This window comes from Thunnus maccoyii, chromosome 17 (genome assembly GCF_910596095.1).
Source record: "Thunnus maccoyii chromosome 17, fThuMac1.1, whole genome shotgun sequence".
Taxonomy (NCBI): domain Eukaryota; kingdom Metazoa; phylum Chordata; class Actinopteri; order Scombriformes; family Scombridae; genus Thunnus; species Thunnus maccoyii.
The window spans coordinates 17,433,885-17,451,931 of NC_056549.1; the positions used below are offsets into that span (position 1 = coordinate 17,433,885).

Genomic DNA, 18,047 nt, shown 5'->3' on the forward strand with positions numbered 1-18,047 from the left:
AGATTATGAAGTTTTTATGATGAATTTGGGTTTGAAGAACTATAATTACATGAAATCAAATTTGGTGTTAAAGACAGACTATACCCTTCCGTACTGGTACGCTACCAGAAACCTGCACATTAACCTCTACCAACCTTTCCTCTTTCTCTCTCTCCTCTTCTCCCACACTCAAAACACACTCTGTTTTCACTTCAGCCCATTTATGTGTTTACAACAGCCATTAAACACCCACCTTTGAGTAAGACGTTAATGCAGGGCGAATCCAGAGAAGAAAGACAATTCACCCGGTGATTAATTACTGGCTCTTGATCCCTTAACACCTAATAAGAGTTCACTATTTATCCACACACCAACATGCACACAAGAGCACACGTGTGCTTGCAAATGCACACATGCACACACACACACACACACACACACACACACACACAGGAAAACACATAAGAGTACACACATTCTTGATCTGTATCCATGGATATGGTTGGTGCCTCCATGATTATTTTTCCATCCATGGCTGGTAGCACAGCTGTCCTAGGAAGAGGCAACCATTCATTTATGGATCGGCTGTTGCTTGAATCAGAGGCAAGGGCTGGACAGCACTCTGCCAACCTGGACAGAGGCCACCGTTCTGGGGGAAAAAGGATGAGCTGTGCTCCCGTGCCAGATAATGTCACCACAGCACTGTGACTGGTGTGTCAAGCAGGATCTAATGGGTTTGAATATAAGCAAAAAAACATCGGTGCCAACAACAAACCATAACACGAACATAGCTGCCTATATTGCCCACGGAAAAAAGCCACTGCACACATGCGCCAGAAGCCAAAAGCCTCAAACCGAGGATGATGAGCATAACCACTGGCCTTCCTTACAGGAAATACTCTAACTACACCCTAATTAAACTACAGCGTACACAAAACTGACCATTTCAAGCTGTTTCATAACACAAGTCGATTTTCAGTCAATGTTTGTCACCGAAATGCAAAACTCTGACAAACACGTACCTCTTCCAACATTTGCAAAGTCATTTTTTTAATATTTTGAAATCTGCGTTGTTTACAGTACGTTGGTTAGTGGTCCTCTGATATTTTATTGGCACATACCTGTTATTTCGCATTAATGCCACCAACTTTCACTTTATGCATCTGTTTTAATACCTTTCATTTGATAAACATGGCCAGTTAACGTTCAAAGTGTCTAAAATGAACGGAGACGGTTAGTCTCATGCTAGTTACATGCTAAAACCATAGCTAGGCTAACGCATCCAAAAGATAAATCTTGACGACAGAATGCAGATCAATCACCTTGTAAATCTACTCTGGTTATTCAATTCCCATCGAAACCCCAGCATTTGTTTGCACAACTGTCTCTACGGTCTTCAGAAATGTGTGTCACGTCACCACAAGTGCTTGTGCTCTAACCCGGCACCACTAGTGGTCAAAAGCTCCACAATATACCTTTAATTTCATCCAAAGTCATCCTGTAAACATTGCCAACCTCCTGTTTCATTGTATCAGACAAACATGTGGTGAGTGTGGGACTTTCTCATGTGCATGTGTGCAAGTCAGAGGTCTTTGTCATGCTGCGTGCTGATGATTTGCGACGCCTGTGAAGAATCAGAGGGTGGAGTTTGATGGGGGTCGGGGCAGCTTTAGTTGTTAGTACAGATACATAGTGTGAGAAAGTCCTGACGGCGAGTGCTGGCTGCTGCTGATATGAGTCCTCTGGGACTTCCCCCTGTGCTGAGGTCATCCCCTCACACTCCAACAGCCATACATCACTGGTGACATCACCTGTGATCCTCGCCAAGACGTTACCATGGGCAACATAAACAGGGAAAAGCATGTGCGTGTGCACGCCTGGTGTTAATAGAGATCATCAAACTTTACTAGCATTTTATGAGTATAGAGTGACGTGCTATACGTATATAAACATATATTATCTAAATATCATCACACAAAGCTGGCTGCGTTGTTTTCTTAAAGTCCATAAAAGAATTGTGCAACTTTAAAAAAGAAAAAAAAGGTTAAATAAAAATGCGGGCTGACGGTAAAGCATAAGATTAACCTATTAAGTGCTAATCATGTGTTTGATGTGTGCCTGCATGCGTGCCTCTGTGTCGGTACGTGCACGTGTGTGCATGCCTACAGCCTGTTCCGTCCCCCTGCTGTGCCAGTCAATGCTTGGTATCCTGGGAAGTGGGGCACGCGGTGCCAGCAGTAATCAGAGCTCTTTGTATCCACACATACACACACACACACACACACACACACACACACAAAGCCAGGCTATCAGAGAATGTTCCTTCTTTCACCAATAATAGCTGTAATCCTCTCATCTCAATGTGACGTGTCACCTGTGACACGCACAAAACTCTTTTGCTGGAGATTTATACCTGGCCTCTGACTTGTTTCAAAATAGATTTAATGAGCTTTTAAAGCCAGCTTTTATCAGAGCCACTGAGAATTACACTGTAGTCAGAGCTAATACAGATGTGACACAAAGCTACTGCACAGAGGGGTAGTGATCATTTTCATAAACAAACAGTGCTCCTGTATGTGAATTCATGTCTGTATGCACCTCTATACATATAGATACAATCACACATAGCAGCATTAAAATGTACAGGTAAAATAAAATACATCAGAAATCTACCTTGCAAATCCTCTATACTCTGTGCAAAATGTACTTCTGTTGCAGACTTGCAAACCCATCAAATGCAATTACACCGTAGACTGAAAAAGTTGGTGATCATTTGCAATGATGATACAGTATTTTAGGTTCACACACAATCCATGCATAACGCTGCAAAAATGAACACCATTCTTTGCTCTCTGGAAAAAAAAAACTAACTAAAAAAAAGACATTTTTCACAATTTATAAGCCTACTTCCATGGTTCATTTTGCATACCTGTCCTACTTGATTATTATTAGACAAACATTGTGATCAACATTTTATGCAGTACAGTCAAGGAGCAGATTACTTGCCTCCAGCCAACACATTGAGGGACAGACTGACTGTCATAAAATAAAAAATGTCTTGGATCCCATGCTGGACCCCATACAAAAATATGTCTCAGCAATATCTAACAAGGGTATGCCTCTCTGTAATTGGAAGCAACTGTAGCAATGAAGAGCCATGAGGCAGACACTGAAAACGCTTATGAAACTGATGGTACCATCAGCAGGAATAATAATAAATGTCCAAAAGGTTTGATGCATCTGTGTGTGTGTGTGTGTTTTTGTTTCACATGATGCACATATGATGAAGCACATACCCATATTTCTTTGCGTGCAGGCCTATACCGTATGTTGCATCAGCACCGGCCGCTCTCCCTGCGTACCTCAGGTGCCGTAATCTGTCTTGCAGAGAGTGAACTGACTTTGACAAATCTGTGATGCAAAGCAGCGGAGATGTACGAGCGAGGCGGCTCGCATGTGTGCTGAGATAAGAGCGCAAACATAAAAAAAAAAAAAAAGCACGGGTTGGGGGATCAAAGACAGAGAGACAGATAAGCTTGAGGTGCAGCTCTGAAGACTCATCTGTCCTAAAATAAAAAGAGGCTGGATGAATGAGAGAGGTGAAGAGCGAGAGAAAGAGAAGGGGATCAGAAAAAAAAACCCATCTGGAGTCCTCGCACATGTATTCAATCCAGCTCACAAAGCTGGCAGAACCTGTTCTCCGAAGACATATAAAGACTTTATAAAAATACTCCAGATGGTTGCAATGTAGCGTACTTTGACTTTATGCCTGAATTTCAGTGAATTTTATTAATATGCTAAACCTTTTTTCTTCTTTGTTCTCGTTACTGATTTGTATTCTACTTAGTAAGTGTTTTTTTCTATTCAATTTAAATGTAACAAACTTGAGAAAATGGATAACTGTATGGGTCTAAATGACCTTTAGCTTTGTGCACAATGCTTTGCTTTCCTACCGACATTTATTTACATGAATTTAACAGTTTGAGAAGGTTGCACAATCTGACGCATTCACGTTGTCCCGCTGTTGTGGTTTCTTTCTCATCAGTCTTGTCCCATTTCTGTCAAATTCTCTATTTTTTATTGTCGTACACAATGAGTTGACATCACTGTTGAGTGAATGTTACTGTCCTGACCAAAAACAAGCCAGAGCTTTGTTACTCAGTTGAACACACTTCAGTCTTCTCTGATTTGTTTGCTAGCACGCCTACAATACAGCGCTTCTTGTGCCAAATAACATGACCTCATTGGTTGTAGCGCTCAGTCTGCCCAGTGACATACTGTACTAATGTAATACATACTAACTTGGCTGAGGTCAGACCGGTAAGGCGGCTACCACAGTATAGAGATGATCTCTGTCAAACTGAATTTCAAAACGGGGCCAGACTCTTATCTCATCATTATTATGTTACTCAATGAAGTATTTTACATGGAAAGATACAGTCACTGTGAAAATGTATAAAGACTTGTAGGAAAACCAATAATATTAACACTGATGTCGAGCCACAAAGAAAGGCTATTCAGACTGTAAACCCATTCAGCATCGGTCACACTCATGCCACTTGCATTGTAACATCATCGCTGCTCGGCTATAAATCACACAAAGATGCAGGCTTAACTGGTAACAGCCAGGAAGAAACTGAAAAGTAGCAGCGCAGACAGACACTAGCCAGCTGCATTGACAAGAGGGAAGATGGCTGAATTACACATGCACATATGGTTGGAACTGCACAGTCAAACAATTCCTTGGAGGCTGTGGAGGAGATGAAGGCTGGTGTTTTATCACTGTCCCAATAGCTGCCACCCCCAAACTCTCTCTCTCTCTCTCTCTCTCTATCTCTCTCTCTCTCTCAAGATGCTGAGCGCCGCACGAGAACCGCAGAGGCAGATGTTAGGCATCCACGCTGCCTTGCCAATTGCTTAACGCTAATGATGTCAACATCCACCTGTTGCCGTGGCACTTGGCCCTGCCCCGGTATGGATAAACAGGCGCAGGAGTTGTTGCCCAGCTCTGGCAGAGCATTGCAACAGCAGCTGGCATGTAGGGGGTTTCAGCTGGCATACAAAAAATGAAAAAAATCCTCCTTTTAGAGAAGCAAATCCAATCCAGGTCAAGTGATTCTTTTTAAAGTATAGCTTTTCATTACGGATTTCAACTTCAGGGAGTCTCATCGGAGTCGATATCACAGATGACTCACAGATGAGCTGAAAGGTAGGAGACTTATGAGACTGACAGAGAACAGGACTTGCTTTGACAGCTAAAGCAAAAAAAAAAAAAATCCTGTTGAAAACTTGACACACACTAAGGCCAAAGCCCTCCATGAAGCACTGACACTCTCCTCTTCCAGCCAAATACTAGAGCAGCATATGAATCAGTTCAATGCTGGCTTCATGGTCAATGCCATGTGCACAAGAGTGTATGTATTCTGAGTGTGTGTGTGTGCAATTACATGTTTAAATATGTATTTATGTCCATGTGTGTGAGTATGTATTATATGCACTTGCAGTATGTGAGCTTAAATGTGTCCTTGCATGTGTGTGAGGGAGCGCTTCCCGTCTCTGTGTGTGTGTACAGTATTTGTGTTTCCTCTCATACATTGGGCATTCACAATGACATTGTTCCTCCTGCATCGGGGGGGGAAGTCTACCAGGGGAACTCTGGCCTCAGCATACTCCCCCTGCTCACATTTCTATCCGTCTCTCTCTCCTCCCAAGCCCCCCTCCCTCCTTCTCCATTCACACCCCCTTCCTCCCTCCATCCGTTCCCTTGTTCCTTGTCAGCTGGTGGGGAGATCCAGATGTGAAGGGGGACTTGAACAGGAAAAGGAGAGGGAGAAAGAGAGAGAGAGAGATAGAAATCCACATCCCTCCCGTGACAGACTTCATTGTCCAAGACCTCTGGACAAGCCTTTAGACACATACACACAAACAATTATGCGCACCAAACAATGGACTCCCTCTAGACGACAAGGCCCGATTGTGTGTGTGTGTGTGTGTGTATGTGTGTGTGCATCTGGCGACAAAGCAAATCAATGAACAACATCTTGCAGGAGATTTGGTGTTGATATTTAGTTGGCTTACTTACTAGGGGTCTTGGCCAGGCGTAAGGCCATTGTTCTCATTCAGTGAGCAGAGAGGAGAAAAATCAATAAGAACCTGAGAGACTGATGACAAACAGTGATGCAACAGTATGCCAGCGCCGCTCTCGCTCCTTTTTTTTTTTTCTTCCCAGTTTCTTTCACTCCGTCTCGGCTAAACTTCCACATTTACATCGTCGGGTAGGAGAACGGGAGCAAAACAATGAAATTTGACTGACACACACACATGTGCACACTGAGATGGAAGAGGATAGGACAGGTAATTGCAGAGAGTTACACCACATATTGTACGCAATGGCAAACACATGTACGCTTCACACACACGCACGCACACACACCGCATGAAGCCATGTGTAATAAGTTAATAGAGTGAGTCAGCAAAAAGGGAGCGAGTCAGTCAGAAACAAGAGGAGAACTACGATCGCTCTCTCACTACGGGAGCATTTTCTCGCCAACTTACTAAGTTCCTCTATGTTCTTTTCACCGTATCCCTGCTTCACTCTCTCATTTCAAAATGCCAAACAGAGCATATAAACCTCAGCGCTTACCCAACTAAGAAACATTAGGACAAAATCTCTGACAGAGCCAACAAATGAATGACACAATTATTTTCCATTGGAAAAAAAAAGCTCGGAATGAAGATGTCAATACTCACCGAGAGGCAACCCGAGTCTTTCCCAGTTAAAGTTTTCTGCTGAGCTAACACAGACTCACTCTTTGAGAATGGGAGCAACAAGTAGTGTACAGTGGAGAACAATGCATGTCTGCTGGAGCGCTGCAAAGCGTAAGCAGAGCAGAGACACAGAGAGGTCCAGTCATCGGGCTGCTGCTCACATGGGACGGGGAGAGAGGAGGGGAGGAGAGGAGAGGAGAGGAGAGGAGAGGAGAGGAGGGAGGGTTAGCTATAGGATAGTCTACAGTATTTTGGATTTTGGCAGCGGGAAGGATCTCATCCTTCACTCCACATGTCTTGCTCTTTTTTCCCCCCTTCTCTCCAAAAACGTTACGCCGCGTCTCACATTTCTCGTCTTGTTTTAAAAAATCGACTTGGTTTGCCCTTCCTTCCCTCGGTCCACTCCCCTTTCCTCTGCTTTCCTCTCCTTTTTGTTCTCGCTGTCTTTCCCACACACGAGTAGTGCGTCTTTGTCGTCTCTGCTATTCAGCTCTGAAAAGGCTCCTTTAGAGGTGTCTTCCTGTAACAGTCAAAAATATAGAGCTTCACCTAGGCACACACAACTGAGTAGTGCAACCATGCTGAGATAAGACACTCATACCTGTACACAAACATACAAAATGACCCAACTTGCTGCGAGAGGGAGGACAATCTCCTATTGACTTATTTGTCTCTCCCGGTCATACATGCAATCATAGAAACAGAGCAGAAAATTACAGGGCTATTCAGTATTTGGATCCCTCTCTCGCTCTCCCTCTCTGATGTCACTCGTTTTTTTTTTTTTGTTTTTTTTTTTCTCCCTTTCGCTCAAAGGCCCTAATTCACAAGTGGCCCAGATACCACACTGTACTGAAGGGAAAGGAAGAAAAGCAAAAAGAGAGTCAGAGAAAGAGTAACCTGATACAGCTAAAAGCAACAATTATTTGAATGAGTCACTCAGCAGTGAGGTTTTGGGGTTTTTTCAATGTTAATTCGGGAGAGAGGGACCATAGAAGAAGAAGGGGAAAAAAAATCATCCCATTTTGGAACACTCCACCTCCTGAGGACTCCCTGAGGTCGTGGGAGAGGAGGAAGGAGAAATGGAGGGTGGGGAGGGGAAGGCAAGAGAGGGGAATGGAGGGGCAGGGGAGGACAGACACAGGCTTGGATGGGTACCAGAGTGACTTCTTCTTCTCATCCCCAAATCCACTTTCCAGGACTTACTGATCCATCTTGTGCTGACAGACCAAATGACATAGGGTACGCTACTCTTCCGGACACGCGAGGTGACGGTGAGCAGACACTGACACAGTGGCAAATAGGAAACAGATTATGGGCATACAAGCAAAAACACACATTCTAAAGCAGTGGAAACTCAAAATATGATAGAGCCACAACCGGAGCTGACGTGCACCTCCTCAAATATGTAACTACAAGTCATGTGCTATAGAGATACCACTGGGAGACCACAAGAACTTCAATTGGTCAGCTAGGGCTGCTTGTGGTTTCTTCTGTGTTTCCAGTGCTGGTAGAGACTGATGATAGTCAACACAACAAGAAGAAAATTGAAAAAATAAAAGGATCAGTAATCACCTTTTCAGTATATTTTGTGACGTAGAAAAAAATATTCCCAGTGCAAACTTTCTGCTCGCTACATTTGTTGCTGTTAAGCACAAAGTGAAAAATAAGTCAAACATACAAAATTGTCTTTTTTCAATTGGCTGTGTTTTATGATTACTCCATTTCCAGTGTAAATGTTCCCATCGTTACCCAGCATACTGACTCAAAAAGATAATTACTTCAGGTACTGACACTTGACACGTCCATCTAGTATTGCAGTGGCATCACATCAACCAACAGGTAAATGATGAGCAACAGTGTCAGTCAATTCCTACTGTAGCAAAGACATCTGTAGCAAGACAGCACATGTTTCCCTTTACATTAACCTGAACACAAATGTAGTCATAATCCCAACCAGACATCTATGCAATGCTTAATCTCAACTACAGATGGCAGCACAATGGGAAATCCAACACAAAACCAGAACACCTTGATGAAGAAGCACAAATCCATCTTATGCTAATAGAAAGTATTAATTAGGATAGCTCAACTGGATGACGCTGTTGCGCAGCATTCATTGCAACTCCATCTGTAAAAATCAGGCTCCCATTTCACCTAACTTACGACATGCAAAATGCGTTTTGCAACATCAGATAATTTCCTCTTGCATTCGTTGTGACACCCGAGAAATACCATATTTATGACCCATGCATAAGGATGTGAGAGGAGTGTAGCGCACACGAATTCATCAGCAATTTGCGTATGATAAACATTTGCGAAACGGGGCACTGACACTATCTGCGATCTGCACATAAGCGGCGCTTGCAAATCGCTCTTGTGAAACGGGCCCATGAATACTTGCAGCGTAATGAGAGATGCCTCTATTAGAAGCTGTAGAAGCTTCATCCAAACAGCATAGATACAGAGATATCAGTCCAGTGACATTTTGGCCAACCTGTATATCTCTTGTATAAACTAATGTTACAGCTGACCTGCATCCTGTTTGGACCTGCTGTCACAACATTTGGAGAAAGAAACATAGAGAGGAGGTTTATGTAAACACACAGCGAAGGAGATATGAAAAAATGCGAGACGAGACTCTCAAAGATGTCCACTGTGGCCCAAATATATAAACAGGCTGTATACAGGCATGCGTACACATACAAATGAAGGAACATGGACAAAATGTAATTAACATTCTTTGTTCAAGTGGTTGGACGTCACATTTCCCGTATATGAAGTCAAATACTGAATTTTTAATGTTTCTAGGCCACCGAATGAGGCAATATCGGATACTTTCCCTGAAACCATCTGGTCAGATTAGTCAGTTGCAATCACAGCATTATACCATGTTTGACTCTTTTAGAATTACACCAGACTTTATCACAGCTAATGACACCCTCCAGCATCTTATGTCAACATGTCAACAAGAAATGGCAGATTTTGCTTTTAATCCAGACAAACAAAAAGGCTAAATACATACAGTACGAACACATTTACACAAGAAAGGGGGAGATGCAACAAACACACACGCACAGGCAGACACATAAAATGTTTATTACAGCAATCTATGTGGTAAGGAGGTGGCTTGCTGGCAGGTACACTAACATCAAAGGGTCTATACTTTCCACTGTGGCTGGAGGCTGAGGTGCTATACAGCTGCTGAGCTTGCTTTGTCTGCATGACTCTGCAGGTCAACCTAATTAAGGAAGAACACGCTAGCTAGTACTGTTTTGCTCTCACAATTAATTACACAACAAGATAATGGTGTGTTTTTCTCTGTCATATTATTACTGTTTTGTAAAATGTATCATTTATGCTACAATCTATGCTGTTTGTAATTATTTTATTTGCTGGTCTGCATATGGCTTGACTTCTCCCTTTCTCTTTCCCTCTGTCACACACACACACACACACATACAAACACACACACAAGGACACAGAAAAAAAAACTCATCAGAACCCTAAGAATCAATTAGCAGAATGTAAATAGGCCATTCAATTACTTTTAGCACCAAGCACCGTCCTTGTTCCTCCGGAGGCAAACAATCAACCAGCAGAAACAAATTAACACTCAACAAGAGTACTTGTCTAAAGTCTGATCGCCCACTAGCAATAGATGGGAGGGGATTGCGTGTGTGTGAGTGAGTGTAGGGGTATGCGTTCTGCTCAAAAGAGTTTGTACCATATATGTCCTTAGTATTAAAATTCCATCTCGGTTTGTTGATGTTGTTGAAATGCTCAGAAATGTCTAGAATCCACTCCACTGCTCTTGGTTAGCTGTGCAGCTTGGCCAGTGACCACAGACTGTTTCAGAATACTGATCACTGTGACTGGAGATAACTAGACATACTGTATATAGACACAGCCATGCCCATACACACATACGCACTGGGATGAGTCTCCCTTCACCATCTGCTATCCAAGACTGAAGGGTAATGAGTCTGAACACAGAAAGAAAGAGAAAGAGAGAGAGAGAGATGAAGAACAGGAGGAGCCACAGAGCTTTTTCAGACACAAAATGGAAGAGAATTTCACTAAAAAAATTTCAGTCTAAATGACTATGCACACCTGCCAGGGTTTTAAAATGCATCAAAGGATTTTTTTTTTGACAGCTCAACCGTGGCTGACAAAATTCAAAAGCATTCATGAATTTTAAACAAGTGGCGGTTAAGGAATTTAGCAGCAACATCGCATTTAAAGCAATTTATATGCAAATGTCTAACAAGTGGCATTGCACAGAAGGACTAGAGAAGAATTAGCGCTCGCTCATTGACCTGACCTGGAACACTAATACAGGATCCAATTAATGAGCTACCGGGCCTCCATCTTCACAAACACACCCACACCTACTGTAAACACACAGCGAACACATAACACTACATGTCACTGTTTCATTTTTCCTGCTCGCTCTATGAGGTAATCTCCTTCACCCTGCTAATTTGTATCATTCCGCCACTAGATGGCAGTAAAGATCTGGTCTTCCCTTTGCACTCCAACACACACATACATACACAAATACACACAGATACTATACTGGTAGGCATGCCAAAATGGGGAGTGAACGTGATGAAAGACCACAGTAGAAAGCAGACAACCAGACTCAACCGCAGAGCACGTAGGACTGAGGGTAAGAGACAAACAGTCCAAGAAGGCTCTCTCTCTCTCTCTCTCTCTCTCTCTCTCTCTCACATACACTATCACTACACACCACAATGTAAAAGTTTACAGCTCCGAAGGCAGAGACGACATGCATATAGCTCTAAAAGGGAGAGGTTATTTTCTGCCTTGCGAGGCCAGTGGATCACACTGGTGGTTGCGGAGAGGTGTTTTCTGTGAGTGGCACCGGAGAGTTAGGGCTTTCAAATGAAATGAACAACCCTTCTGTATTCTGTGTTAGTATCTGTGCTGCGGGCTATGTGGGGGCTGCTTGTGTGTTGATGGAGAGAGACAAGCGAGCTGGAGGACGCAGAACTCCATTAGATTTAGCCCGCGGGGTCAAAAAGCCACGGTGCCTGGGCCCACCACGTCAAGCTGCATGGAACTTTTATATTCTATTTATTTTTTATGAGTGCAAAGTAATCTAGTGTAGATTGATATTATTATTTATTTCACTTTAGACTTGTGTTCTGGATCAGACGTGCCTACTAGGGCACGACTGTAGCAGGTACACTACAGGGGGTTAAAAGGGTTGTCATATATAGAGAGATTTTCTATCTTCGCCAGAGTGAAACAAACTCATGGATCCCTTTTTATATGTCTGTGTGCAGCTATGTTGAGCTGTTACAATTGTGGAAATACACCTCCAATATTAAGGGTTTAATATTTCAGTCTGGCATTAATATTTCTTACAAACATTCTCACAACTACATAAAAAAAAACTGACATTATTGTTCAGAGAGCTCTCACCACTATGGCTGTAACCAAATGTAAACAGAAAAGGGGCCACTCTGGATGTTTGGCATGTATAACTATGTATTTTTTATTACAATTGAATTATAACATTGAAATGACATTACTTTCATTTCCTTTATCGAAGAAATGCAGCTACCCCACTATAAGCACGTATTTAAAATCCAACTATCCATTCAATGGTGGACACTAAAACCGTAAATTCCACACTGTTAATTGTGCAGCCTTAACATAGTTGCGTATTATTGCAGGGTTTAAAAGCTAAGGGTTTATATATATATGTCTGTTTTGATGAAAGCCAGGCCTTTCAATGACCGCAAGACTCACTCTATGCACAGTCACCAGCTCTCACCTAACACTCTACATGTCTCTTCTCTAAAAGCAGGTTGCTCACCTGGAGTAGATCCTCCTCAGTTACAGTAAAGGATCTTTCGTACAGGTGTATTTACTCTATGTTATAAATCATCATTTTCATCCTCCTCCTCCTCCCCCTTTCTTTTGTCTCTCTCTACCTTGCAGCTCAGATCACAGGTTTGGGGCCAAGCAGTTCAGACCAGAGCAGCAGAAATCCACTGAGAGTTGATGATTGCCTGTGATTACAGTCTGTATCCTTCTCTCTCTCTCTCTCTCTTTCTCAGACCATCTCCTCTGGGCTCATCTGGCCAGGCCTGGCTGAGGTAACTGCTCTCCTCGCTTGAGTCATTAACTGGAGAGAGCCGGAGTGAGGAGAAGCTCACAAGGGAGGCACTGACACGTTTCCTTCACCTTGACATTGCCTGGAGGTTACACCATTCATTTCGTAGCAAAGTATGGTTCCGGGAGGCAAGAGGCATGTGAATCAAGGGTTTCTGATACATAAAAGCTCTCTCTGTGCGAGGGGGGGGACTTACTCCCTTGGCTCTTGCCGTTCAACGTGTGCTGAACTGTTGGAATGTGTGTCGATGGATGGAAGACGCGTGAGAGACTGTGAATCTACGTGGGGCTTATGTGCGTGTTTGTCGATCTGTGCGCATGAACGATCACGGCTGGTCATCTAATACAGGAAGGATGTAGTGCTGCGAGAGTGTTAGCAGAAAACACAACAACACACTCAAGCCTTAACCTAATCCCGTGTCCTGACACAGCTGTGTGATCAGTCAGTCATAGCAGATATAGCTGCGCACCGTGTCTGTCTCCTCACATTACCCGACAACGCTGACTGCCTGTCCGTCAGCCGATCACCAAGATGAAACACTGACAGATTAAAGTCAGAAGGGAAGAAAGTTGAAACATAAGAAGTTTAGAGGAGATTTTACTAGACATGTACAATATAAAACTTGTAAGCATGTATGTGTGCTATATGCTATATTGAATATATTGGGTATGTGAGCCTGCTGGGTAAGATTTACTGGTAAACTGCGCTCATGCTCGACAGTTGTTGTCACTTCATGTCAGTCAAAATAGTGCCGGAATGATCGACAGCCGCCTGTGGCTCTTGTAAATGTGTCTGCTGAATTAACCCTGTACTGCCCTCAGAGGTTCCCTACGATCCTCCCACCTCTCACTCTCCCACCCTCTCCCATCCCCCTCCCTCGAGGGTGTTTAGGTAGGGTAATGTTGAGCTGCCAGCGGAGTGGTGGCTGGTCCTGACGTGTGCTTTACCTCTTCGGCTCTCCGGGGATTGAAGCCCAGCCAGCCGTGTGTAATTAAAAGAGCATAAAGACAGATCAAGCTCTCTGTCGCTCTTTCTATTCAAGACTGCCTCGAGGCCGAATCCAATCCACGTTCTGCTCTGTCAAGCTGCAGGGAACTCGTTTATTAAAATGTTCAATACCCTTATCCTTGAACGATGATAAAAAAATGTTAATCGGCAGGATTCTCACAACGAGGAAATCTACTGTGACATTTTATTAGAGGCTGATGATAGCAAATAGACTAAAATGAATGCAAACCACTGATTTAAACATTATAACCTTTTATACAAGAAAGTAAAGGATGTCTATTCATTAAAAGTTGAATGTATTAATGAATTTACACTGTATGGTTCGTGGAAATGATGGTTTGAAAAGGAAATATACGCATTTATGATTTAAAAGTCATAATGTTAAAGTTTGTTTAGCGTACAGTGCAGCTGGTGATGTTTCATAATGAACTGGGATTCCCTGCCCCAACCACAAGTGCACTGAGCAGTAGTAGGTCGAAGTGAGTCACGTTAGTAGTCAGTCATTTTTTTCTTTTTTCTTTTTTCGCCAGTTTCCATTTCAATTTCTCACTGCTTTTCATCACGTTGAACTATTGTGTTTGTGCAGCCTGCACAAAATCCAGTCTGTCAGGACATTGAGTCCCCACATCATCACTCAATTTCTCTCTTTGCTCTGTTTTTTTTTCCTCACCTTCGCCTGTCCCCCAGTCTCTTGGGCGACCAACAGACTCAAAATTATAAAATTATATAATTGTAGCCCGTTAAATGTGTACAACTGATTCCAGAATTGGCACTGGGATACCCGTTTTTGTACTTGTGACGTTTCAGTTTGTCTGATTTGAATTGAAAACATGAGTGCAAATACCACTGTAGGCGTATATATTTTTTAATTTTCAATTTCCTTTCTCTCATAATTCACCGGAGTTGCCAACAGAAGATCTCTCTGTAGAATTCTGATAAATAGAAGATGTTCTGCATACAGTAGGAGCGATAAATCTGGCAAAGATAGAATGCATGTATCTTGGCATACCGCATGAGTCCCTTCGCCAGTGAATCTGTTTTAATCTTTGCTCGCCTCTGTCTCAAATTAGTAATTCAGTTTCTCTTCCTGAAAAACAGCAGGGGCCTGCTGTTTTATCTGCTGAAAAGTATTTATCATCTTTATCTGCTGAAAAGTATTTATATCAGACCAATAAAATGAGAGTTCAAAAATTCAATTCTCACCTCCTCTGTCTGGCTGCCTTCTTGTCACAAATCTGATTATTTACACCCACGGTGAGCAAGGCACACTGACGTCAAAGTGATCAACACTTCTCTGCAGCTGCTGGAGGAAATAAGGGGGAAGCAGAAGCCCAAACTGCTGAGGAGTCCAGACAGAATAAATGGGGTAAAATGTAGTTCATCTTCATAGTGCTGACTTTGGTTGTAAGATTCTGTTGGCGGTGGTAAACACGGACTATCTATACCCTCAAGGCTTTCCCTACGAGGGGAGTTTGCATACCGAGGAGAAGAAAAAATATTGCATTAAATAACCATGGGTAGACCACAGTTAATGATGTGTTGTATATTTTGCAGACAGTGTGATTGTACATTGGTAAAGTCCTGAGTCTGGAAGGTATGGTGGTTTAGGTTGCAGAGGAATGCGGAGATGACGGTTGTTGGGGTCGATTGCTAGGTGACTGACATTTTGTGTTCTGTCAATGGACTGTAACACAACTGATGGATAAAACAGGAAATGACTCCAAAATGTTCCTGGAAAACTAAAGGTTCTAGTTTTGTATGGTTTGAGGTTATATAATAAATTACAGTCACAGTAAGTGCTGCAATTTATATGAATATGGGTAAAAAAACAACATTTTTTATCCTCACATTAAGTTTTTTAAACAGCTATTTCTCAAAGTGGCCTTCAAGAGATAAATAAGGATTTATAAACGGGTGTTTGTGTCATGAGCTACTAATGGCTTTGCGTTTTTCAAAACTAAATCGAAAGATATCAACTCAAGGATGTGTAATCAATGTATATTTATGAGTGTAATGCGATAGCCATTTAAAATAATCAATATTTACTGCCTTACTGATAACCACGGCTGCTTGTTTATGGCAGCTAAGCCATGCCCTTGAGGTTCTATTGGAAGGTTTGTGTCCTCATACATCAGTGCACACGTACAGAATTGTATATACACACCCACATACACACCCACACACTTGTGTCTGTGATAGCCCCATCGGGTCAGGGACCCCATTACCGCGACAGGTTCCAATCTTGTCCAATTCTAGCCAGCGTGGGTCCACAGACAAAGCCCTGGCATGGGCTTACACTCAGAAAACACTGGCATTAAAAATTTCAGGACCGCAGAGGGAGGATTGAAAAAAATTGAGGAGAGATTTGAGATGTATGACAGAGTGTGGAGAGGGTGTGCTCGCGGTGTCAGATATTACAGTCCTAGCGTGTGCTGGCGGGATGGAATTATTGAGTATCATCTTTATTTACACACACCTCGGCAGACACGGAGGCTGAAGTGCGGAGAAGAGAGCATACTTTCACATGTGGCAAAATGAGACTGTTCCCCAGAGAAAAAGGACAGCAGTAGTTGGTTGCTCAGACAGACCGACACCAAGTTTATGTTCAGTGCCAAAAGCAGAAAGCAGTGTGTGGTGATGTGATGTGAGTGTAGCAAATATATGTAGTTCTTGGTTTTCTAACAGTCAGCTTTGGTTTCTTTCATTCAACATGACAGCAATCTTTTTCTAACCAAGCAGTTTTAGTCAAAAAGATTTCATTAGCCATCTTTTGAAAAGCACAGACAAATGACCTACTTTGTCATGAAGGTATGAGGATTTGTTGGTCAAAGCTGCATTGTAATAGTCTAATTACACACACCCCTCAGGCTATGAAAAGGCTTGGATCTTTGCCATCAGCCAGGCTCTGTATGAAATATGGACACCTATCCCGAGTTCTTCTCTCTCGCTCCACCTCAGTTCCCCTTGGCTGCCTTTAATTACAGATAGAGGGATAATGGAACAGCAGAGGGGCTAACCTGCCGGGAAAGGGGAAATAAGAGTGAGCGGCGGTGGTCACAGGAGCCAACAGAGTGCTGAGATTAGGAATCACCTTTTCCTGCACGGGGAGCCTGTATGGGCAGCGTGGGCACAGCGCAGAGTGTCCCCCATCCTCCCACAGACAATCGTCAAAAAATGATTGATTGCCGTGTCCTTAAACAAGATGGATCCGGGCTAGAGGCCAAGGGGCTGAGAGCCACGGCTGAGCTGACGTCGGTTTACCGACAAGGTGAACAATGGGATTCTGTCAGTGATGAGACCCTCGCTCGACGTTATTCAAAGAGAATGAGACATAACAGGTGAGCGGTGGAAATAATTAGTAGGCGGCACAACCCCTCTGTTCATGTTATGCCTCGTATTATTTCAGTGTGGTCTCTTCCCGTGGTTTCTCAAGGTTAATTGATGAGAAATAATGGATCACGGAGCTGAGCGATTGTGGTGTGTGTTGGCGGGATGTTTCATAACCAGCCCTGAAGCAACCCATTGGCCCAGAAATTCCATTTAATAAAGATTAGCTTTCTTTCTCGCAGACCTCATTCTCCTTCTTAATTAAAAGATGAAGATAAAAAATTGGTGGGCTGCAAGTATCAGAAAATATCCCCAGGACTTCTTACACGAAACACAGCTCAGCGCCCACATGAAAGGCTGGGACTAATGCATATTTAATGCCAATGGGAAACAGCTTAGATCAGTTCCTTTACTTAGAGCACTGGGAAAACTGAAAATACTGTTACTATAACCCTCCTCTGCTGCTTGGGCTGTAGGAATGTGTGCAGCACGGTGTGTGTAAGTGGGCATATATTGCGCTGAACTTGTGTTTATATACCTCTGTGTGTGTGTATATGTGAGTGTGTGTTTGCATGTCTGCAGGGGATGGGGTGGGATTCACTAAGCATGATTGCACAGCAGGACTTAGTTCCTGTGTAAAGTAGCATAACACAGTGGGGAAACACACACACATTCACACACACACACACACAAATCCATTCATTACAACACTACAGGACCAATGTCTCTGCTTCATGTAATGGATTTCTTTTAATACATCCAAGAGAGAAAAACATGCTTGTTTTTGTGCATCCATCTTTATCATCGACTTTCATTGAAA

General features: G+C 42.9%; 1 protein-coding gene across 4 annotated transcripts in view; it reads right to left on the reverse strand.

The window, feature by feature from the left end:
- The window catches only part of sash1a (SAM and SH3 domain containing 1a), a 244,413-nt gene that overhangs the window by 68,605 nt on the left and 157,761 nt on the right, over window positions 1-18,047 (reverse strand). Inside the window, exon 1 of one of the 4 annotated variants that reach the window (XM_042391040.1) lies at window positions 6,730-6,844. The exons of the other annotated variants lie outside the window; for them this stretch is intronic. The gene's annotated coding sequence lies outside the window, so the exon portion shown is untranslated. Of the gene's footprint in view, window positions 1-6,729; window positions 6,845-18,047 lie in introns of those variants that run through there. 4 annotated transcript variants of the gene reach the window in all.